This window comes from Saccopteryx bilineata, chromosome 4, assembly GCF_036850765.1.
Source record: "Saccopteryx bilineata isolate mSacBil1 chromosome 4, mSacBil1_pri_phased_curated, whole genome shotgun sequence".
Taxonomy (NCBI): Eukaryota; Metazoa; Chordata; class Mammalia; order Chiroptera; family Emballonuridae; genus Saccopteryx; species Saccopteryx bilineata.
Genome location: NC_089493.1, coordinates 84,573,495 through 84,600,187, shown reverse-complemented (window position 1 = coordinate 84,600,187; position 26,693 = coordinate 84,573,495).

The following is a 26,693-nucleotide window of genomic DNA, read 5'->3' as shown; positions in this document are numbered from 1 at the left end:
ACAAATCCCTATGCACACTGCACATATTTTATTTTAAAGTAAAAAAACAAAACGGGAACAAATACAATATTTAAAATAACAAGTAAATTTAAGTCAACAAACTGACCAGTATTTCAATGGGAACTATGCTCCTCTCACTGACCACCAATGAAAGAGGTACCCCTTCCGGAAGTGCGGTGGGGCGGGATAAATGGCCTCAGGGGGTGGCATGCGGCCCGCGGGCCATAGTTTGGGGACCCCTGGTCTAAGAGGTATATAAGTAAGTAAGTAAGTCAGTAGTCTAGTAGAATAAATTTTATCTGTAGTGTAAGGAATTAGTAAATTCTTTTAGAGATAAATTGAAATCAAATTTGAAAGCCTCTGAGAATAGTGTCTTTTGTATCTAAAGCCTGAAGGAAATGAGGTAGATATCAATAGGAATTAATAGGTCTAAAAGGATTTTGTGAAGAGAGGCAAACCTGGGTGTTATATACTCAACCTACATTATCCATTATCCATTGCAACAATCTGATGTAGGAGGTATTATATTTCACATTTTACCCATTGAGAAACTACTGAGAATTGGATATATTATATACCTTGATCCTGATCAGATACCTCCTAAGAGACTGAATTCAAATTTGACTCCCATGCTTTTTGTCCGATATTATAAAGTCTCCTACATTCCTATACTTATTTTTTTTTAATTTTTATTTATTTATTTTTATTTATTTATTTTTATTTATTTATTCATTTTAGAGAGGAGAGAGAGAGAGAGAGAGAGAGGAGGAGCTGGAAGCATCAACTCCCATATGTGCCTTGACCAGGCAAGCCCAGGGTTCCGAACCAGCGACCTCAGCATTTCCAGGTCGATGCTTTTATCCACTGCGCCACCACAGGTCAAGCCCATTCCTATACTTATTAAATGTATTCAGATGTTTTAAGACTAGTTGAGTGCAAGAACTTATAAAGCAAAATAATTTATTCAAATATTCACTTGTATATAGAATCTGTGTTGTTTCACCCCTTCATCAAACTTTCACCCTCTCCATTAAGAAGCAGATAAACTAGGCTCTTAGTTTTCTCATCTCAGGGAATTCTGGACAGGCTCAGGCTCAGAGGGACTTAGGTGTTCTTGAAGTTTCTTGAAGCTCAGCAAACCAGAAAGCATGGGGTAGTTGGCTGAGAGGTCACAGGCTATACCCACTCCCATGTTTAGCTCTGAAAGAAGGCTCCTAGACCCTTCACTCCACTGTCTTGGATTCAAAAAAGCCACACCCCTTTTCATACACCCAGGCACCACTGCAAAGGCTTTTAGATAGAGGAAAAGGAAAAAAATGGCAGAGTGTATGAATTAGTTCACTATCGTTTCCACATACCATAAATTTAGCAACTTAAAACAACATAAATGCATTATCTCATACTTCTGAGTTCAGAAGTCCAATATAGGTCTTACTGGGCTAAAATCAGTTTCATTTTTAGTGGAATCTAGTTTCTTGCTCATTCACGTTGTAGGAAGGATGCAGTTCTTTGTGTTTGTAGGACTGAGGTCCCTGTCTCCTTGCTGGTTGTTCTAGTCTTCTAGATGCTGCCCAAATTTTTTGGCTTGTGGCTCCATCTTCAAAATTTCAATGATGAGTTGAATCTATTCCATGTTCTAAAATTTTCTTGCCTTTTTTTTCCATCATCTTGTTACTGTAGACAATAGGAAGCACTGAGGGGTCTCCCTCATTGGTCAAGATGATGCAGGGGGTGATTCTTACACTGAGCATGCCAAAAGCTAGAAAGGACAGGGCCTAAGTGTGCCAAAAGCTAGCAAGATAATTGAATTAAAAAATAACTTCCCATCCTGTAAGGACTGCCGACTTGAGCAGGAAGTGGGGAGTAGGCTTTGAGATAGGAGTCCACCATTCTCCCAGGTTGTGGCACCTGAATAAACCTCTTTCCTTTTCACCAGCACTTGTCTCATGAGTTTCATTGTGGCAGGAAGCCAAACCTTCATTTTGGTTATAATACATCTCTGACTAATTTTGTGTCTTTCTTTTTGTACTCACTTACACGGGATCTCTTTCTGAGGGCCCATGTTATTACCTTTGGCTTATCTGGATAATAGAGTTTAATCTCCCCATTTTAAGGTCTGAAACCTTAGTTTCAACCACAAAGATCTTTTTACCACTTGACATAGCATATTCACATGTTCCAGGAATGAGAGCATGGACATCTTTGGGGACTATTATTCTGCCCACCACAGGGTATCTTGCCTTAAAATAGTTTAAATTATTGCATAAGACTATGGTTATTATATTCTGCTGAGTCTACTTTTTTCTTATGTTGGATAAAAGTAGTCATGAAGAAAATTAATTATTGCTGAAAAAGATGTAGAAGTGAGCCCATTTTCTCTGTGTATTTGAATGCACATCTGCATCATGATTACAATATCTAGAACGGAGAAATAATTTTTAAACAGATTTATTTTGCAGAATATCAAACTTCTACCTCTATGATCTCTTTGCCACTGCAGAAAAAAGGAAAGCTTATAATTTGAAAGATAATATAACTTTAAAAATAAATATATAATAAAAATGATTATTGCTTAGAGTATCATTAATATAGGAATAACTATACTATGAGTATTATTGCTATGAGATCTATCATGTACCTTCAGCCTTAGGTAACACATGAGTCTTTTTAAGTTTTCAGACAATGTTTTGAGAAACAATGGTGTAGACTGATTCATGACCTAGCAAATCCTGAAGGAACATATTCTACTTTGATGGTTGTAGTTTCAGGTTATCCAGAACCATATGAGTGAGATTCTAGGCATTGTTCTGACTGTTGATCAATGGCCAGAAGAGTAGCTGGCACCAAAGAATTCCCTTATGACCTTAACATTTCACATTAGTCAATAATATTCTATGATGTAGACATCTATTTGAACATTTTAAACAACATAGTTCCCAGACTAAGGGACTCTTTTCCCAGATCCTTTAGACTATTCACCTATCTTATGAAGACCTAATTGTAATATCCCATTTCTAATTCTAAGTAATGAAATTAGACTAAAGGAAACATGTTCACTAGTGGTATGATTGAGATAATTTTAGTGGCAAGTCCACAATAGGCTCAGGAACTGAGATCTTGTCTGAGCATCCACCAAATAACCAGGGCTTCTGAGGAGGTGGGATTAGTAGGTGTCTGGGGAATCTCAGTGACTATGGATTTTAGATTTGGCTCTCATGGCTTTGCCTGGTGTGCACTTCTACTTTTGGCTCTTTAATCTTTGTATATATTTCACTTTCTCATTGTCGTTTTACTCTCTAGGAAACTGGTCAGAACTTATAGGTGTTATTGAACATTTTATAGATCAGAAGCATATTTGAATTTCTGTGCAAAGAGAATAGATTGAACTCAGTTAAGGGAGAAGAGTAGGGTAGGAGGAAGGATTTGGGAGAAATAGTAACACACAATAATCAAATTCTGAAACCTCTAATTGCAAGTATCTTAGTCACAGTGGAACTGACACCATAAACTAAGGCTATAAACTAACTGTGTCACATAAATGAAAGGCATACCTGGGGAGGATGAGTAAAGGTGAGAAAAATGGGGAGTGGTGGTGGCTGAGAGTCAGAAGAAATCTTTCTAACTCTATCAAACAGCTCCAAGTTCAGAGATTTTCTTCACCCTGAGAGTAAAAATCCTAGAATGGGAAATACTGCCTTCATTCACAATTTTAAGAATGCAGAAAGTTATCCTCAAATTTTCTTATATAACGTCAAGAACTCAAAGGTTGACTGCAAACTACAAAGCATTTTAAACTCCTCTTCTAGGCTTAAAGTGCTCTATATCTACATGTGTTATGCCAGACACACTTGTCTACACAGATAAAATTTGTATATAATTCCATTCCCAAAATGCATGTAAGAAGCCATGCATCTTACATTCAATTGCCACCAAAGAGTACAAAGATGAGTTTTTAAGTCCAGACACTGACATATCCCCCTAAATTTTCAAACATGGTTTGCAGTCTTAGCCTTCTGACTCCCATTCCCTGTAATGGAAGTCAGGTGGCAAAACCCTAATGCAAACTCCTTGGAAATCTAGAGGACAGCATAATGATGTTCTTTGTTTTTGCTATGGAAACATTTATATGGGACACAGGTTCAACTGTCCATGAAACGATGCACTAATCTCCAGAGTTCACAATGTAATTTGGAGTATATTTTCGTTTCCATGTGCATGCAATTGTGAAGGTAATTGCCACCCTGAAGGTAAAGAATGCCAAGTGTCCCCCACATAACACATAGCTACATCCTGAACTGTCTCAGAGCCAAATATTCCCTTTGTGCACCCAAAGAATAAGTCCAGGGGACTAGAATGCATCTTCACTTTTTGCATGTGATCTTTCTGGAGAATACCTCAGCTTCCCTTGACAAGTTTTGTTGGTTTTTATAATAGTTGGTTGTGAATAATCAGCTCAGTTTCTGGCCTGAATAGTATTAGTGATTTATTCTGAAAAATCAACATATAGATATTATTTGGATAACATAGATGTTTCAAATATGAAATTTAAACATACTTAAGAATAAAAAATTTGGATACACTAGGGCTTTATCAAATGCAATGTCAGCCCCAGAACTGTTCTTAGATTAAATTGATAACACAAGTCAGAGAGCACTCCATTACATCCAGAAAGTAAAATCTCTTATCTTAATTTGTGTAAACTACTTTAGAAACTAAACTTATTTAATTCTAGGTAATTTAATGAACAAAATATGCTACTTACATTTTCAGTGACTCTAACATATGATCACATTATTTAATTGTAAAATGAAAACCCTCTAATAATAAAAATAAATAACTTATGAGAAATTAAATGCAACTTAACTGTACTACACAACTTAGGGAACACAGTTTTATATCTATGTCATGTTTAAAGTATCACCTTTTTTTCTCATCTGAATGTAATAAACTCTCCTCAAAGAATATAAAAGAAGTTTAAGACTTACTTTTCTTCTTTCATGGCATTCATCACAGAGTAGAGTTCATTATAGGAGTTCAAAAATGCCTGTACTTATATTGATTGATTGCCAGCATTCTGCTTTGTGACTCCTTTTAATATTTCAGATGCTGAAAGGTCATTATCACAATCATCATAAACCTCATTTATCTGTTCATGACACTGCTCTTGCTGCTACATAAAATTTAGCAGTGAGTTCTAACATTTTAAGAATAACTGAATGAATGTTGACGAACACTCTAATCAGGAAAGACAGCACATGAGGTTGGAAGATTCACTTACACATTTTAAAATTAGATTTATTGAATTGCTCTATAAGTTGCTTCTTTCCAAAAATAACTTGAAGCTTTGTACGGCAAACATATGATAAGATTATAATATAAAAATTAGATATTCAGATTAATGTAAGACATGGCTAGAATGAGGAGAGAAAGTTTGGCTATGAATTTCTTAGCAGTCCTGGCAAGTAAAGAAATATCCAGATCAGAGTTTTTCAACTTATTTTCACATTTTTGACTGAAGGATTCTTTGCTGTGGGGAACTGCCCTGTGCATTGTTGGATGATCAGCAGCAGCCCTGGTCTCTAACCACTAGATGCCAGTAGTACCTCCCTCCCTTCCCTCCTGTTAATAACAAACAAAAATGGCTTCAGATACTGCCCCCAATTTTAGAATACTGCCACAGGTGATTTAGCTTTCTTTGTAAGGATGGAGAAAGCACAACCTAGTTCTATGGGAATTAGGATATAAGAGAGAGACACGGTTATTTCCTGACACTAATTTCTATTATAAAACAAATTTCAATGAAACACAAGTAATTTAATCTGGTGTTCTCAGTAACGCTAGCTAACATTTATTGAGACCTTACTATGAGCCAGCTGTTAAAATAGGTGCTGTATACACATGATCTCAGTTATTCCTATGAGATCAGTAGCACTGTGATCCCTACTTTATAAGTAAATAAGCTGAGGCTCAGAGAGATTAAATCCATACAATAAGTGGCAGAGTTAGGATTCAAACCCAAGCAATCCGAGTTTAGAGCTACCACTCTAATCTATTAAGGATAGTACTATGGAGTGGGGAAGCAATATTGCATTGCTGATTTTTGTCTTCTTCTAAAAAAGTAGAGAACATGATTTTAAGCACAAAATAAGAAGGCAATTAACTCACCCAGAGGTAAAGTATCCACAATCTGCAGAAGTAGCTGAGTGACAGCTGTCCATACTGTATATTTGTCAAAATTGCTGACCATGCTGAGTCAGAGTAATAGCAAGGGAGTTGCCCTAAACTTTGTGTGATGCCTTTCTATACGCTTAGCTGTCAAAACCTGTAAGTGATGGGACTTCTTATTTGAAATATTCTGGCACTTAACTTTTTTTTTCATAGATTCCAATACATTGTATCACATTGTATTATACCATCCAGGTTGAATTCTAGCCCTGAAACCTACAGCTGTGTAAATTTGAACAACTATTTGATCTTTTTTGTCCTTATCTAAAAATGAGTATATGCATATTATATATGTCATATACATAATATAAATGTAGAATTTATTTATTTATTTATTTAGGAATGTTATAAGAAATACACACTTAGATAATTAAAAATATTTATTAAAATGTTAAGTTGTGAATATTCTTAGACAGTACTAACACTTTAAAAATAAATGTTCTTTGCTATATTTGCTTTGGGAAACTTGTGGAACTTAATATAATGAGAAGGGAACCAATGATAATACTGGAGAATTCAAGTCTCATTTTATTTCAGGAAAGCATGTACAGAATTTCCCAGTACTCTATTTCCTCAGGTAGAAATAAGCCTTTCGGTTTTGTTGACTTATTAAATATCATCTCTGATAGTAAACTTCTTTTGTCACTACATTATCAGATAATGAACTCCCCACATCTCATCAAAGGCCTATAGGATGACTTTTGCTCTGATCATTCTTAATTATTAGGCTCTTGAACAGAATCAAACTATGACTCAAAGATTAGAAAGATTTATGATGACTTGCTGAATACCAAATAAGTGTCTAACTTTTGACTGATTGGTTATTAGTTCTGTTACTTAGCCATTAATATTTTTAATTTAGTGGATTATGAAATATATCCAAAAGCTTTTATTAAGCACTCAGGTTTATACCTAGACAAGCATAAACATACATATTTTGGAACATATTTTAAAAATACATATCTCTAATTTCACAAAGTTTAGGTATTTAAAGCAGCTCAGCAAGTATTTTTGAGTATATGTATAGGCAATTTAGGAAATGTAAGACACATATAAAATTCAATTTAGCTATTCAACAAACTTACAATTGCTAGTGTGGACAAGATCCATGTGACAGCTCTGGAGCATGCCATAGAAGTTCAGAAAATGGGGAGCAAAACAAGCAGGAGACATGGTGTGAAATAGAGTTGATACATATCTGTTTTTAAAAATTACAAGCAAAACACACATAATTATATGGTATTTATACTATACACACTTACACACAGTGCACACACACTCAAATTTCTATGAATTAATATCTTTGTTGCTGTTTGTTTTACAAAAAATAAAATTATTTTGTAAATTTTATTTACAAGTGTACTTTCATACCACTGAAAATAAATGTTTTATTATTTTAAAATCTGAGTATTTATGAATGTGTCATAATTTAAATACAGTATTTCCCATTGATGCCCATTTAAGTGAGTTTCCAAATTTTTATCTCTGTGAAGAATGCTACAAAGAATCTTCTGCTTTTCTATGTAAGCTATTCTGTAAGATACAGTTCTAAAGTGGTATGCCTGCGTCAAATGGTATGCATCTTTATGAAGCATGATTGTTGAGGATTTTAGCATCTAAATTCATCAGGGATATTGGCCTATAATTTTTTTTTCTTTGTGTAGTCTTTACCTGGTTTTGGAATCAGAATTATGCTCGCCTCATAAAAGGAGCTTGGAAGTCTTCTTTCCTCTTGAATTTTTTGAAATAGCTTAAGAAGGATAGGAGTTAGTTCTTTGAATATTTGGTAGAATTCACTTGTGAAACCATCAGGCCCAGGACTTTAGTTTGTTGGGAGTTTTTAAATAACTGTTTCAATCTCATTTGTTGTAATCAGTCTGTTAAGGTTTTCTGATTCTTCCAGATTGATTTTTAAAAGATTATATGTTTCAAGGAATTTGTCCAGTTCATCTAGGTTGTCTAATTTTTTGGCATACAGTTCTTAATAGTATTTTCTTACAATCCTTTATATTTCTGTTGTGTCAGTTGTTATTTCGCCACTCTCATTTTTAATTTTATTTATTTGAGTTCTCTCTCTCTTTTTCTTGCCTAGTCTGGTTAAAGGTTCATTGATCTTGTTTACCTTTTTAAAGAACCAGCTCCTGGTTTCTTTGATCCTCTGTATTGTTTCTTTAGCCTCTATGTCATTTATTTCCGCTCTGATCTTTATTATTTCCTTCCTTCTACTAGCTCTGGGCTTTACTTGCTGTTCTTTTTCTAGTTCTTTTAGATGCAGGGTTAAGTTGTTTATTTGAGCTTTTTCTAGCTTCTTAAGGTATACCTGTAATGCTATGAACTTCCCTCTCAGTACTGCTTTGGATGTATCCCATAAATTTTGAGTTGTTGTATGCTAAATATCTTTTATTTCTAGGAATTTTTTATTTATTCTTTGATCTCATTGTTAACTCATTCATTATTTAATAAATACTATTTAGTTTCCAAGTGTTTCAGTATTTTTCAGTTTTTCTGTTGTGCTTTTATTTCTAGTTTCATGCCATTGTGATCAGAGAAAATGTTTGATATGATTTTAATCTTTTTAAATTTGTTGAGACCCCTTTTTTGCCCTAATATGTGGTCTATCTTAGAGAATGTACCATGAGCACTTGAAAAGAATGTATATTCTGCTACTTTAGGGTAAAATGTTCTGAAGATATCTATTAAATCCAGTTGATCTAGTGCAGTGGTAGTTAACCTGGTCCCTACCGTCCACTAGTGGGCATTCCAGCTTTTATGGTGGCCAGTAGTGGAGCAACTAAAGTATAAATAAAAAGATAGATTTAACTATAGTAAGTTGTTTTATAAAGATTTATTCTGCCAAACTTAGCAAAAATCCAACATAAAGTATTTGGTAAGTAACTATTATTATATGCTTTAACTTGCTGTAACTCTGTTTTATAAATTTTATAAAGTAAAGTTACTTCCCTACTTTATAAATCACCATTACCATGGAACCAGTGGGCAGTTAGAAAATTTTACTACTAACAGTGATACAAAGTGGGCAATAGGTATAAAAAGGTTGACTACCCCTGATCTAGTGTGTTCTTTAAGTCTGCTCTTTCTTTGTTAATTTTCTTTCTTGAGGATCTATCTAGTGATGTTAGTGGGGTATTGAAATCCCCTACTATTATAGTATTGCTGTTGATCTTACCCTTTATATCCAACAAAGTCTGCTTTATATATTTAGGTGCTCCCATATTAAGTGTGTAGATATTTATAATGGTTATATCTTCCTGTTGGATTGCTCCTTTTATCATTATGTAGTGACCTTCTTTATCTCTTACTATAGCCTTTGTTTTAAAGTCCATTTTGTCTGATATAAGTGTTGCTACCCCAGCTTTTTTTTCATTTCCATTTGCATGAAATATTTTTTTTCATCCTTTTACCTTCAGTCTATGTGCATCTTTTGTTTTAAGGTGTGTCTCTTATAGACAGCATATGTATGGGTCCTGTTTTCCTATCCATGCAGCTACCCTATGTCTTTTGATTGGATCATTTAATCCATTTACATTTAAGATTATTATTGAAAAAGAAGGAAATTTTACCTTTTGTGACAACAAGCATGGATCTGGAAACTATTATGTTAAGTGAAATAAGCCAGGTAGAAAAAGAAAAATATCATATGATCTCACTTATTTGAGGAATACAATGAACAATGTGAACTGAGGAATGGAAGTGAAACAGAGGAGAGATCAAAGGGACCAGAGGAAAAGAGGACAGAGGGAAGGGGGATGATAGAATGGGATAAACCTGAATGGAATGGGGGAGGGTGCTATTGGGAGAGGGGCAAGAGAAGTGTTGAGAGAAATACAGAAGAAAGGGGATGCATTCAGGGCAATACTAGAATCTATGTAAACACAATAAATTAAAATCTATAAAAAAATAAAAAGCATTATTGAATTTACCAAATTAGCCTCCTATTAGTTGCCCCAATTTATAGCCCTATGGAGCTGGAGCTCTTTACTCCTTATCTGCATAATATCAGTATTAAAATATTTTTTGGATATTTAATAGGTGAAAAACAATCTCTTCTTTAAAGAATGAGATTTTTTAAGCTTTGAGTGACAGGTTTGAAACAAAAACCAGGAAAATTCCTTTAGGAAAGTATTATTTTAATATGACAAAGTTAATCAAGATAGAGAAGAGATGGGCTATTTTGAAGCAGAGCATTCACACCAAAAAATAGAATTGTTAATGGCTTAAAAAGGGTGTGTAAGAGGATGACATGCCCATGGGCATTAAGCATAAAACTTGCCATTATTTGAATGGAAAAGCACCCTTTAAAATTAATCTCCCTAAAAAAGGGAATCATAGATTTTTCCCCTAATTTTCTCATTCTCACACCCCACTTCAGGGTTTTTTCTGCTCTGAATCCTCATTTCCAATCATACTTTATTCTCAGAAGTATTTTTTTGTATGTTTTGCTCAAAGACACACCAAAATAGAAGAATGTCCATCCTTGCTGGTTCAATTCAGTGAGGAGGTGATAAAAACAGTCTGTTTGAGAGGCAATGCAGATTTGAGTGAGAGTAGTTGCAGTGGGAACAAAGAAGAAGAGATGAATACTAGAAGACTCTGAGGATGCATAATAAAAATGAACTTTTTATTATGAACAATATTATTTCAATTTATTATGAACAATTATTATTTCAGTGTAGATCATGCAAACAAAGATGTCTTAGCAATGCTCCTAGCTGAAGTGACTACAACAGTCTTGCTGAGAAAGAGAATACAATAGGAGGAGGAAGTCTGTGGAGGAAGTTATTCAGTCTGAGATGTTGCTGGTGCTGGGGAACTCACAGATGGTGGTTTTGGAAATTTTGGTCTGTATTTCAGGAAATCAGTTATATTGAGTTAACACCTGAAATTATTTACCTGGCTATGAACATCAAGAGGAAGAGGACCAAGGTAAAAGCATTAATGAATAGGCAGAGGAAGAAGAGCTAGGGCATAGTGAGAAACATTTTCAAGTAATGGGACTTCCAGGAGAAGTGAGAAGATGAATTCTCTCTTTATTTTTCCCAGTTTTATTGGGGTATAATTGACAATTAAAAAGGTACATCTTTAAAGTGTACAACTTGATGTTTTGATATGTGTATACATTTTGAGACAATTACTAAATTCAAGCTAGTTAACATATCTATCACTTCATAGTCATTATTTTGTGTGTATTTGTATGTGAGAACATTTAAGATCTATCCTCTTAGTAAATTTTAAGTATATAATAGAATATTTAAGCTATAATCAGCATACCATACATTGCATCTCCAGAACAACATATGCAAGATAATTATCTAATTGTTTTCAAACTAGCGGCACAATTTATATTTCTATCAGCAAGGTATAAGGGCTCTAATTTCTTCACATTCTTGCCAACACTTATTATAATCTACATTTTTAATTATAGCTATCTTGGTGGGTATTTAATCATATCTCATAGTGATTTTGATTGGCTAGTTTTTTCCTTTGGAGAAATGTTTATAAAAATCATTTCATTTTTAAATTGGATTATTTGTCTTTTTATTATTGAGTTGTAAATATTTTCTTTATATTCTGGTTGTAATTTTCTTATCAGATAGATTTATGATTTTCAAATATTTTCTCCCATTCAAAGGACTGTGTTTTCAATTTCTTGATGGTGTCTTTTGAAGAGTAAAAGTTTTAAATTATAGCTGTTTTTCTCCTTTGTACTTTTGCTTTTACATCTAAGAAGTTGCTGCCTAACCAAAAGTTGTAAAGATTGACTATTGTTTTTTCCAAGGGTTTTATCATTAGCTCTTACATTCAGATCTACAATCTATTTTAGATTAATATTTGTGTATGGTATAAGTAAGCAATTCAACTTTATTCTTTTGCCTCAGGATATTCAGTTGTCTCAGTATTATTTGTTGAAAGAACTATTCTTCCCCCATTGAATTGTCTTGGCTCCTAATTAGTTTGTGACATTTGAAATATTTTTAATCTATATTTCTGTTAATTTTGTTTATGGTATAATTTCTGAATAAAAATACTTATTATTTAATGCAATCAAAACCATCTAATATCTTCTGATATTTGTTTAAGAAATTCTTCCTGCCTGACCAGGTGGTGGTGCAGTGGATTGAGCTCAGCCTGGGGACCCAGGTTTGAAATGCTGATGTGGCTGGCTTGAGTGTGGGCTCACCAGCTTGAGCATAGTTGTAGGCTTGAAGCCCAATGTTGCTGGCTTGAGCAAGGGGTCACTCACTGGCTTGGCTGGAGCCCACTGGTCAAGGCACATATGAGAAAGAAATCAGTAAACAACTAAGCTGCCATCAACTATGAGTTGATGCTTCTCATCTCTCTCCTTTCCTGTCTGTTCTTCTCTTTTTCTCTCTCTTTAAAAAAAGAAAAAAAGAAATTTTTTTTTATCATTGCCAAGGTTACAAAAATAGTTTTCTATAATTGTGTCTATTAGCTTTACTGTTTTCCTTTTTACGTTTAAGTTTTTAATCTACCTACAAAATGTCTTTATATATTGTGGTATGAAGTGTATATCCAACATTATTTTCTCCATGTGGCAAAGCTGTTATGAAACAATTCATCCTTCTGCCACTGGGGGGTATGACCTTTCCTGTTCCTATTTCTAATCAAAAGCTGGGGAGATTTAGAAAGTTGTGCCAAGTCTGAATAAGAGCACATAGATTTTCAAGACAAGGTAGATAAACAGAGTTCTACAATGGTGCAGCATTAAGAAATTCTTCTTGTAAAGGATGCTTGGCTAAGAGAAATAGTTTAGATCAAAGGTAGTTTGGACATTGGTGTTCCTTTTCTTGAATTACCAAGCAATACTGTAATGATTGAAGTAATAATTCACCCAATGTTATTGAAGGTATCTCTCAAAGTCCATAGTTAATAGCCTTTAAAGAAGTATAGAAGAGTCCCAGGTATTGTTATTATGGGTTTTTTTGCCATATATTTTCATCTCTATGCACTAGACAGCACACTGATGTCATGCCACTTATTCCACAAGGTAATTATAATTTACAGAGGGAACTTAAAAGTACAACCATTTATCTTTAATGTATATGTGGCACCATTATAGTCAATTTTATTAAGTTGTCTAAAAAGTTAGATAACGTGGTCTAGTAGATGATTTCTTCAGATCTGGCATAATCTTCTGGAGAATATTAAAAAATATATTATATCAAAAATGCAATCTTGAAATTCATAAAATTTAGTGATAAGGAAAACTTTTGGCAACTAATTTTCATAGCAAAATATTTCTTGTATTTACGTATAATTGTTTCAAGTGTAGATAAAATATCACCTTTAAATAAGTGAGTTAAAAACAGAATAAATTCAGTTAACTATTGGCCTGATAGAAATGCTGACATTAAGACCAGCTGCATTGATTAATGACTCCTGCTCTAGTGCCTACAAATCAGTGGAGACCATGACCCTAAAAGGACACACCTGGAGAGCTGATGAAATTCTATTGAGATCCTCCCCTGGAATCTCTCTTAAAATCCCCACTCTTAAAAAGCCCTTAGGACAGAGGTCCCAATATGCTTTCCCTCCTGGGAGTACACCTGCTCCTTCCTTCTCTTCTTCCCCCCAAGCATGCTTTCCTTTCCTCTCTCTCTTTCTCCTAAGCTCCAAAGTTTCCCATGAGACTTGCAACCAGGAGAACAGTGGGCAGCAGCAGCTCATCTCAGGCTAACCCCCTGAAACTGTGTCACAGGCCCCCTTTTCTTTGCCTACTCAGTCCCTTCTGAGTGTATTCCTGCACAGTCAATAAATTCTTCCTATATTTGCTGCCATACATGTATGTGTGTGTGTGTGTATATAGAGAGAGTTTATATATATATAAAATAAAGAGAGTTTATATATATATATAAAATAAAGAGAGTTTATATATACAATAAATAAAGTGTAAACATTGTCAGTCATGGACATATTCACCAGATTTCATATTATTAGAATTAAGTACAGATCTTGGAGCTTGAGTCAGAAAAATTAAGACAATGTTTGAAAAAAATATTTATACAGTAAAACTGAAAGAAAGATATGATACTCAATAGTGTAAGAATTCATAGCTATTTAATAGAAAATAATTTAAAATAGTTTAAAAATGTCAGAAAAGATGCCAGTGGGAGTAATCTGATTATTTTGCCAGCATAACTTTCTTAGTTCCTCCTCTACCCTTCACAAAGTCAGCATTTATGTGTGATGGTAACAGAAAGACATTTTCAGACATGAAAACTTGATAAGTAAAGTCCCATGTACTGTGCCTAAAATATTATTCCAAGAGACATTTCAAGTGATTAAAGGATATTTTAAGATAAAACACTTAGTAATGGGAAAACTATACAGTATTGTTCAAAAGAAAAAAGAATTGTCAAAAAATTTTTAAACTATGGAACAATAGAATTTAGACTAGATATTTCATAAAAAAATTATAATTTGAATGGAAGCTCTAAATATAATTTTAAAGTGAAGTATAAGGTAAAAATAATAAGAAACAGCATCTTAAAAATCATAGATAATAGATAAAAATCACCACAGATTAAGAAAGCAGAATGACAAAAAAAATTATACCAATATTGTTAATATATTCAGAAGTCAAGAGGGAGAGACAATAGACAGCATTTTAAATGCTTAATCATTTAAAATAATTTACATAGTATACAATAAATGACAAAAAAAAGCATGTTTATGACATTAGAAAACAATGTGACAGAAATAAGAAAAACATATAGTTATGGCAATAAAATCAATAGGTTAAAAACTATCTGAAAAAGTTTAGATTGTACTTTCTGGTAGGTCTTTCCTTTATACAAAATGCCTAAATAGACAAACAACACAGCAATAGTTGTAAATATTTTAAACATAGAATTCAAGGCAGAAAGTAATGGAAATGAAAGTTGATGTTTAATGATAAAGAGTAAAATGCACAATGAATGTATGCATAAATTCTTTTTTTGACAGAGACAGAGAGAGTCAGAGAAAGGGGCAGATAGGGACAGACAGACAGGAAGGGAGAGAGATGAGAAGCATCAATTCTTCATTGCAGTTCCTTAGTTGTTCATTGACTACTTTCTCATATGTACCTTGACCAGGGGACTACAGCAGAGCAAGTGACCCCTTGCTCAAGCCAGTGACCTTGGGCTCAAGCCAACGACCATGGGGTCATGTCTGTGATCCCATGCTAAAGCCAGTGGTCCCTCGCTCAGCTGGTGAGCCCATGCTCAAGCCAGATGATCCTGCCTCAAGTTGGCTATCTTGGGGTTTCAAACCTGGGTCCTCCACTTCCTAGTCTGACAATCTATCTACTGTGCCACTACCTGTTCAGGCTGTCATAAATTCTTAAGGGCAAAAATATATAAGATATAGTTTTTTTGAAATATGTAATACTTGGCCTTGGCCAGTTGCCTCAGTGGTAGAGTGTTGACCTGGCATGTGGAAGTCCTGGGTTTTATTCCCCATCAGGGCACATAGGAGAAGTGACCATTTGCTTTTCCCCTCCCTCCCCTTTCCCTTTCTCTTTCTTCTTCTCTTCCTTTCCTGCATCCATGGCTTTATTGTTTCAAGCATGTTGGTCCTGGGCTCTGAGGATGGCTCTGTCAAGCCTCCACCTCAGGTGCTAAAAATTGCTTGATTGTGAGCATGGCCAGATGGGAAGAGCATCAGTCCCAGATGTGGGTTACTGGGTAGTTCCCAGTCAGGGTGCATGCAGGAGTCTGTCTCTGTATTTTCCCTACTCACACTTAAAAGAAATTATATGTAAGACTTACAGGAGAGTAATAGTTCTGGGGAACTTTTAAAAGTTGATTTTGACTAAGCATAAGAAAAATTTTATTAAATTCTTTAGTGTAGAAAATTTAGAAGGCAAAACAATATAATTACACAAATTTTAAAAGATCACATTGATGTCAATTAAAAATTTTAAAACAGAAACACTTTACTAAATAATTTTACTACCAAAGAGGAAATCAGAACTATAATTATGGAATATTAGAAGATCATAGTAAGACTATAAATAAAAAAACTTAAGAGCTATAAAGCTGCACTCAAAGGCAAATTCGGAACTTTGCATGTTTTAAAACTTTTTTTCAGCTTTATTGAGATATGATTGAAAAAATTTTGTATTTATTTAAGGTGTACAATGTGGTGTTTTGCTATAACTTGCGTAATAATTACCACATTCAAACTAATTAACATAGTCATCATCGCACAACACATGAGAAAAGGGAAAAGGAAACAAATTATTGAAATTTGAGATGTTTATAAAACAAAAATAAAAAGCTAAAGAAACTAAAATTAAGTGTATTAAAAAATTTAAAAATATTTATAATCAGGGACCCCTGTAGGGAAACTCTGATACTCTACTACCCATCATATCTTGGCAAACTATAATAGAAGAATCATCTTTTTAATTCTCCACCAAGAGAAAGAAAGATTTTTTTTCTTTGCCTAGCAACAACCCAGCTAATGAGAGCCATCACAACTCAGCCAATGAAAACTTGTCACCACCTGAATTTTCAAGTTTTCCAATGGATTTCTGTCAAAATCATCCCTCCCTACTCCTCTCTTTTCTTTATAATAGCAAGCTCCTCTCCTTTTTTCTCTGGATTTGCCTATGGCCAACATAGCTTGCTTGTCCTGAATTGCAGTTTTCTCCTATTTCTAAATAAACTCAACTTTGCTTTAATAATTTGTCAATTTTGCCTGACCAGGCAGTGATGCAGTGGATAGTGCATTAAACTGGGATGCAGAAGACCCAGGTTTGAAACCCCGAGGTTGCTGGCTTGAGCATGGGCTTACCAGCTTGAACACAGGGTCGCTGGCTTGAGCGTGGGATCATAGACATGACCCCATGGTTGCTGGTTTGAGATCAAAGGTTGCTAGCTTGAGCCTAGGTCACTGGCTTGAGCAAGGGGTCACTCACTGTGCTGTAGCTCCCTGGTCAAGGCACATACGAGAAAGCAATCAATAAACAACTAAGGAGCCGCAACGAAGAATTGATGCTCTCATCTCTCTCCATTCTTGTCTGTCTGTCCCTATCTGTACCTTTCTCTGACTCTCTCTCTCTGTCTCTGTCACACACACACACACACACACACACACACACACACAATAATAATAATAATAATTTGTTAATTTTATTTGATATTGACATGTGTAAAGATGAAAAAAATGTAGTGAATTAGAAAAGAAGAATTGAGAGGTTGTAATATTTTGATTTATGATAATATATATATTTGGTTTTTATCTGTTTTTGGTATAGAGCTCCTAAAATCCTTAGGATTTTCTAAGTGCTGGGAGTGATAAAGGTATTCTTTGTTATTTTAATGAGATAAGTGAAACTACATTAAACTAAAATGCTTTAACTCAGCAAAGGAAACTATCAACAAAATGAAAAGGCAACCTATAAAAGAAAATATTTGCGGCCTGACCTGTGGTGTCACAGTGGATAAAGTGTCAACCTGGAACTCTGAGGTTGCTGGTGCAAAGCCCTGGGCTTGAATGGTCAAGGCACATGTGGGAGTTGTTGTTCACCCTGCTCCTTCCCCATTCTCCTTCTCTCTCTCTCTCTCTCTCTTTCTCTCTCTTTCTCTCTCCTCTCTCTTTAAAAATGATTAAATAGCCCTGGCCGGTTGGCTCAGTGGTAGAGTGTCGGCCTGGCGTGCGGAAGTCCCGGGTTCGATTCCCGGCCAGGGCACACAGGAGAGGCGCCCATTTGCTTCTCCACCCTTCCCCCTCTCCTTCCTATCTGTCTCTCTCTTCCCCTCCCGCAGCAAGGCTCCATTGGAACGCGGATGGCCCGGGTGCTGGGGATGGCTCCTTGGCCTCTGCCCCAGGCGCTAGAGTGGCTCTGGTCGCAACAGAGCGACGCCCCAGAGGGGCAGAGCATCGCCCCCTGGTGGGCAGAGCATTGCCCCTTGGTGGGTGTGCTGGGTGGATCCCGGTCGGGCGCATGCGGGAGTCTGTCTGACTGTCTCTAACCGTTTTCAGCTACAGAAAAAGGAAAAAAAATGATTAAATAAAAAATATATTTGCAAAACACATTGCCCATAAAGATTAATATATAAAATACACAAGAAACTCACACAAGTTAATAGCAAAAAACAAATAACCCAATTTAAAAGTGGTAAAAGGACCAAAACAGACATCTTTTCAAAGAAGATACACAAATGGCTAATAGGTACATGAAAAGATAATCAACATCACTAATAATCAGGAACATGCAAATCAAAAACACAATGAAATATCACCTCACCCCTGTTAGGATGTCTACTATAAGAAAGACAAAAGAAAACAAGTTCTCATGAGGATGTGGAGAAAAGGGAATTCTTGTACATTTTTCATGGCAGTGTAAACTGGTACAGCAAATGTATTGTAGAAAACATTATGAAGGTTCTTAACAATTTTTTAAATAGAGCTACTATATGACCCAGCAATTCCACATCTGGGTATATATCCAAAGGAAACAAAACCATTTTTTTTCAAAAAGATACCTGTACCTCCATATTCATTGCTATGGAAGTAAGTATGGAAACATCTTAAGTGTCCATGCATCAAAGAATGGATATAGAGAATGTGGTATATGTATACAATGAAATATTAACTTTAAAAAGGAGGAAATCCTGCCATTTGTGGTAACATGTGTCAACCTGGAGGGCATTATGCTAAGTCGAGTCATATAGAGAAAGACACATTCTATATAGTATCACTTATATGTAGACTCTAAAAAAAGAGTTGAAATTACAAAAACAGTAGAAAAGTGGTTGTCAGGGGCTGAGGTGGGTAGGAGAAATAGGGTTATGGACTGGGGTCAAGGGTGCAAACTTTCAGTTAAAAGATGCATAAGGTCTGAAGATCTAATGTATATCATGGTGACCATAATAGATAACACTTATTGTGTAATTGAAATTTGCTAAAAGCATAGAACTTAAATGTTCTCAGACACACAAAAAAGGTCAATTTGTGAGGAGGCAGATATGTGTTAATTGACTCTATGGGGATCTTTGCATCACTTTGTATATTTTAAATATCTTAAAATTTTATTTGTCAATATACCTAAATAAAACTGAAAAAATGATATACAGATGGCAAATAAGTACATAAAGAGATTTGTCATTAAAAAAATACTAATTAGATAACAATGTGATACCACTACATGGGTATTTTAATGGTTAAAATTTAACAAAACAAAACACAGCTAAACAAAAACAACCTGACAACATCCATTGTTAATAAAGATGTGAAGCAAGATTAACTCTCATTCATTTGCAAAATGTACAGTCACTTTGGAAAATAGTTACAAAGCTAAATACAGTCTTAGTTTTATGATTCAATAATTCCACTCCTAGGAATTTACCCAACTGATTTGCAAACATATCTACACAAAATCCTGCATATGAATGTTTACAGCAGCATTATTCATAAATTTGGGTTTACAAAATTGTGGTACATCATATATACCATTGACTACAATTCAGTGACAGAAACATGTGAACTAGCAAGCCTCACAAAAATATTCATGAATATAAAATGCTGAGTGAAAAAAAGGCTGAAAAAAATCTATAAATACCAAATAATTTCATTTATATGACATTCCAGAAAAGACAAAACTGGAGAGGGAACTTGGTTAGTGGTTGCCCAGGGTTTAGGGGAGTGGAAATGTTGGAAAAGTAAAGCCTAGGTTTTCTTGAGAGTGGTGACGCTATTTTGTATGATAGTGTAATCATAGATACTTGACACTGCACATTTGCAGAAGTCCACAGAACTTTATAGTAAAAAGAGTAAGGCATAAGATATGAAAACTAAATTAAAAAAACACATTTATCTCAGGATAAAATGCTGAATGTAACAAAAAAAATCTAACTATATTACAAATCGATGAAATAACTTAACTGACAGGGATGAGAGAAAAGAGGCTGATATTATATTTATACATTTATAGATGTAACTTATAACCGATCTTGAGTTAAAAAAGTTTTATAATGAACAAGCTTTCAGTGACAAATAATAATACACAAAGGCCCAAATTTAAAATAAGAGAAATACAGAAATATCTGTCTAATAAAGAAGAAAAACAAATTGCTCATTATAACTTGTTAAAAGCAATTCAAAATTACATGTACAAAAAGAAGTGAAGGAAAACTCCAAAATACCATTTGCCCTCCCCTTTCAAACCGACAAACTTGAAGAAGAGTGACAGTGTTCAGCACTGTACTCAAGAAATCAAATGCCCACCTTAACACAGATTTGTAACTATTTTGTTCTCTATCCTTGGTTCACCTAGGAGCAAGTAATTCAGTACAAGTAAGTGAGGGCAATTTATCTTAAATTGTTGCTTAGTGTCAGTCAAAAAGGAAATAGCATGCAGAAAAGAATGGTGAAGCAAATGCAAAGCTGACCTTTTCCTGTCTTTTCAATTAGGTCCAATGTAGATTAACTTCTTTCTTTGGGTTCAGAAAATCCGTCTTACCCATATTTAAATACAAGTTCTGTATCTCATCTCTCAACTAAATAGAATTATATTTTCATTTTTATGTTCATTTTCCCACTAAGTTTTCATCAGGGCAAATAACCACGACTAACACTAATATTTATTTTTCAACTAGGTTGAAGTTTTTTTTTTTTTTTTTTTTAATGGGGTGACATCAATAAATCAGGATACATATATTCAAAGATAACAAGTCCAGGTTATCTTGTCGTTCAATTATGTTGCATACCCACCACCCAAAGTCAGATTGTCCTCCGTCACCCTCTATCTTGTTCTCTCTGTGCCCCTCCCCCTCCCCCTTTCCCTCCCCCATTCCCCCCTCCCCCCCGTAACCACCACACTCTTATCAATGTCTCTTAGTTTCACTATTATGTCCCACCTACGTATGGAATAATACAGTTCCTGGTTTTTTCTGATTTACTTATTTCGCTTCGTATCATGTTATCAAGATCCCACCATTTTGCTGTAAATGTTCCGATGTCATCATTTCTTATGGCTGAGTAGTATTCCATAGTGTATATGTGCCACATCTTCTTTATCCAGTCATCTATTGATGGGCTTTTTGGTTGTTTCCATGTCCTGGCCACTGTGAACAATGCTGCAATAAACATGGGGCTGCATGTGTCTTTACGTATCAATGTTTCTGAGTTTTGGGGATATATACCCAGTAGAGGAATTGCTGGGTCATAAGGTAGTTCTATTTTCAGTTTTTTGTAGGTTGAAGTTTTGTAGAATAACTTTAAATGAATTCTAGGTTTTTTTCTTAAATGAAGGGAAAAGATGATAAACTTTCAATCGAAGGCATCAAAGTCCAATGATCAGAGAGAACACCAAGATATATTTTTCTCAGTAATATTAAACAGAAAAAAAAATCAGTATATGACAAACTACACTTTAAATAAGGCTTCTAAGAGCATGACTAATTGTCCACTAGGAAATTAAAAATAAGACAAGAAAAAATTCAAAAGGGCAGAATGTTTGTAAGTAAAACAAACCAAAATAAGACATAACGCTGTTCACATTCATCTAAATTGCCCCAGTGGGAAGGGAGAATTTGGAGCAAGCTCTTAAATAATTATCATTGCTTGAATCAAGAAACAACACTTTTAAAAAACTCAGATTTTCATAATCATTAGCTTTCTATTCCTGTACATATTTAGTAAATCTTAGAAATAAAATTTTACTCTTTCAATTTGCTCTCACATTTTAAAATTTCTATCCTATTTGCCACTTAATTCTATTGTGGTCTGTTATACCTACTTGCCATCTTACCCTGTGTAGATCAATGGTAGATGTACACCTAGGGTAATGTCGAATTTCCTGCTATCTTAGTCTGGAGAAGCAACTTGCAAATATTTGTGAAAGCAAGAAGAAAATTGGAAAATACACCCATGTTTAAAGTAAAATTAAACACATTTTTATTGGATTGCTGCTTACAGTTTTCAAAACTGATTCTGCAAGTGCTCTCAGTCTATGCAAATTAAGTCATGAAAAAACATTTACACAGAATGTCATACGAAAACATTTATAACACCAAATTATAAAGACATCATCAACTCACAATACAGAAGTGAAAAAGCTCATGTTTCAATTTTTTTTCCAGAGTCTTAACATTGCATTTTGATTATAAAATAGAATAATTATATTACCTATCTCAATATGCAGATACACAACAGTCTCCTCTTCAAAACCATGGTTATTAAAGCCACATGTTGCTCACCAGCGTTACAATTTAGCAGCTGCACACAAATTGGGACTGTAGGACCCACAGGTAGGATGTGAGTAAATTCTTTTAGACAATAGCCACAACCCTCACCACCCAAATCCCTGCCCTTATGGAGATTTATTCTAGTTGTGGGGGACCAACAATCAATTAGCCAATAATTAAAATAGATAGCACATCAAGGGAAGATAAGTGCTTGGAGAAATATGAACCAAGAAATAAGGATAGTAATGTTTATTCCACTCACTTTCAACACTAAGCAATGTCCTCTGACTCAGTTCAGAATGTAAAAGTCTTTCCTATTTTTTATAAATTCGACAGCTTTCCCCAGAAACTCTTTAGAAATGAATGTGTATTATCATTTATGTAGCACAAACTCCTTGTATAACATCAAAGGACATCAATGTGAAATAAAGTATATATTTGGAACTGGTGGGAAGAAAGACCAAATCAGTTACCCTGAATTTCCTTTGATAAAACATTTTTTAGCCTCTCAGGGTGAATGTCTTGGAAGATGACTTGGTGAAGCAGAGATGACTTGGTTAAATCTCTTGCCTACCTGGTCTACAGAAAATAGATAAAGATTGTTTTCTTATTTATCAATCAGTGCTTAGAGGTAATTAATAATCATATAAAATATATCCTCATTTCTAGTCTGCACTAATTATGTCATTCAAATGAAAATATTCCTCTGTACTGCAGGAGTGGTATAAAAGGAAAAGGCTTTGGTTTAAACTTGATCTGATGATTCCATAGAAACTCAATATAAAATTTGCAGTTATACATAACATAACAAAAATCGCACTGTCCCACATATATGTAAATCATTAGGTAGAAAAATTAGCATCTGTCTAAATAGATGCTTCTCTTTCTAGTCTATATGCCAGCAAACAAACAAACAAAAAATACAAAACCTGTAGGATTCACATATATTATACTACGTGCTTGAAAGATGTGAAGATTCTAAAGCAGAGGTCCCCAAACTTTTTACACAGGGGGCCAGTTCACTGTCCCTCAGACCTTTGGAGGGCCGGACTATAAAAAAAAATTATGAACAAATCCCTATGCACACTGCACATATCTTATTTTAAAGTAAAAAAACAAAACGGGAACAAATACAATATTTAAAATAAAGAACAAGTAAATTTAAATCAACAAACTGACCAGTATTTCAATGGGAACTATGCTCCTCTCACTGACCACCAATGAAAGAGGTGCCCCTTCCGGAAGTGGGGTGGGGGCCGGATAAATGGCCTCAGGGGGCCGCATGCGGCCACGGGCCGTAGTTTGGGGACCCCTGTTCTAAAGTATAGTATAACCTATCCATTCCTTCTTTTTATTATTTTCTTTTGGTTTTCTTTTTTATTAAATTTTTTAAATTATTATATTAATTTGGGTTCAAGTGTCCCACTCAATATAACACCTTCAACCTCACCTGCAATGTGCACCTCATTACACCCTCATTGTTCCCTTCCCCCTTCCTCCCTCCCCCCTTTCCTCTGGGACTTGCTATCCTGTTATCTGTATCTATGTGTTATTTATATGTAATTTGACTAATCCCTTCACCTTTTCTGGTCCCATCCCCTTATCTCCCTTCCCTCTGACAGCCATCTGGCTGCTCCTCATGACCCTGCCTCTAACTCTGTTCTCTTCTTCAATTCACTGTGTTCATTAGATTCCACATATAAGAGAGATCATATGATATTTGTCTTTCTCTGCCTTGCTTATTTTACTTAGCATAATAATTTCCAGGTCCATCCATGCCATCTCAAAGGTAAGATTTTCTTCTTTTTCATGGCTGTGTAGTATTCCATTGTATATATGTACCACTGCTTTTTTATCCATTTGTCCACTGATAGACACTTGGGTTGTTTTCAGATTTTGGCTAGGGTAAAGAATGCTGCAAGAAACATAGGATGCATATCTTCTTTTGAATTAGTGTTTTGAGATTCTTAGGATATATTCCTAAAAATGGGAGATCTGGGTCAAAAGGCAGTTCCATTTTTAAATTTTTTAGGAAATGCCCTACTATTTTCCACAGTGGCAGCACAAGGCTGCATTCCCATCAGCAGTGCAAGAGGGTTCTGTTTCCTCTACACCCTCGCCAGAACTTTTGTTTATTGGTTTGTTAATGGGGGCCATTCTGACAGGTGTGAGGTGATATCTCATTGTGGTTTTAATTTGTATTTCTCTGATGATTAGTGATGTTGCAAATTTTTCATATGCATATTGGCCACCTGTATGTCCTCTTTGGAGTAGTGTCTATTTAGTTTCTTGCCCATTTTTAAATTAAATTGTTTACCTTCCTGGTGTTGAGTTTTAGAAGTTGTTTATAAATTTTGGTTATTAACCCCTTATCAGATATATCAGCAAATGTGTTCTCCCATTGAGTGGCTTGTCTTTTAATTTTGTTAAGAGTGTCTTTTGCTAAAAAGAAAAAGCTTTTTAGTTTGATATAGTTCCATTTGTTTATTTTGTCCTTTATTTCACTTGCCTGTGGAGATATATTGGCAAAACTATTGCTACAAGAGATATTAGAGAGTTTACTGACTATGTTTTCTTCCAAGATATTTATTGTTTCCTGACTTGCATTTAAGTCTTTTATCCATTTTTAGTTTGTTTTCATGAATGGTGTAAGTTGGTGATCTAGTTTCAGTTTTTTGTATGTACCTGTCCAATTTTTCCCAGCATCATTTATTAAGGAGACTGTCTTTACTCCATTGTATACTCTTGCCTCCTTTGTCAAATATCAATTGACCATAAAGGTGTGGGTTTATTTCTGGGTTCTCTGTTCTGTTCCATTGAGCTGTATGCTTGTTCTTATGCCAGTACCAAGCTGTTTTGAGTACAATGGCCTTGTAGTGATACCTCCCAATTTGTTCTTCATTTTTAAGATTGTTGAGGGAATTCGGGTTCTTTTACAGTTCCATATAAATTTTTGGAATATTCATTCTAGATCTGTAAATTGTGTCATTAATATTTTAATAAGAATTGCATTGAATCTACAGATTACTTTAGGTTATACAAACATTTTAATGATGTTAATTCTTCCTATTCATGAACACGGTATATGCTTCCACTTGTTTGTATCTTTCTTAATTTATTTTTTCAATGTTTTATAATTTTCTGAGTACAAGGCTTAAACCTCCTGGGTTAACTTTATTCCTAGGTACTTTATTTTGCTGTTGTTTTGTTGCAATAGTGAAGGGGATGTTTTCCTTAATTATTCGTTCTGAAAGTTTATTGTTGGTATATAAAAATGTCACTAATTTCTTTTTTTTCTTTCTTTTTTTTTTTTTTTTTTGCATTTTTCTGAAGCTGGAAACAGGGGGAGACAGTCAGACAGACTCCCGCATGCGCCCGACCGGGATCCGCCCGGCACGCCCACCATGGGGCGATGCTCTGCCCACCAGGGGGCGATGCTCTGCCCATCCTGGGCATCGCCATGTTGCGACCAGAGCTACTCTAGCGCCTGAGGCAGAGGCCACAGAGCCATCCCCAGCCCAGGCCATCTTTGCTCCAATGGAGCCTCGGCTGCGGGAGGGGAAGAGAGAGACAGAGAGGAAGGCGCGGCAGAGGGGTGGAGAAGCAAATGGGCGCTTCTCCTGTGTGCCCTGGCCGGGAATCGAACCCGGGTCCTCCACATGCTAGGCCGACACTCTACCGCTGAGTCAACCGGCCAGGGCAAAATGTCACTAATTTCTGAGTATTAATTTTATATCCTGCCACCTTGCCAAGTTCATTTATCAGATCTGGTAGTTTTTTGGTGGAGACTTTAGGGTTTTTTATTTAGTTTCATGTCATCAGCAAATAATGATAGTTTTACTTCTTTTCCAATTTGATGCCTTTTATTTCTTCTTCTTGTCTGATTGCTGTGGGTAAGACTTAAAGAACTGTGTTGAATAAGAGTGGTGAAAGGGGGCACCCATGTCTTGATTTTGATCTTAAAGGGTTGCTTTTGATCTTAAAGGGATTGGTTTTAGTTTTTGTCCATTGAGTATGATGTTGGCTGTCAGTTTGTCATATATGGCCTCTTTTATGTGAGGTATGTTCCTTCTATTCCCACTGTGCTCAAATGTGTGCTGGATTATATCAAATGTTTTTTTCTGCATCTATTAATATGATTATGTGATTTTTATCCTTCATTTTGTTTGTGTGATAAATCACATTTATTGATTTTTGCAAATATTGCACCAGACTTGACTCCCTGGAATAAATCCCACTTGATCATGATGT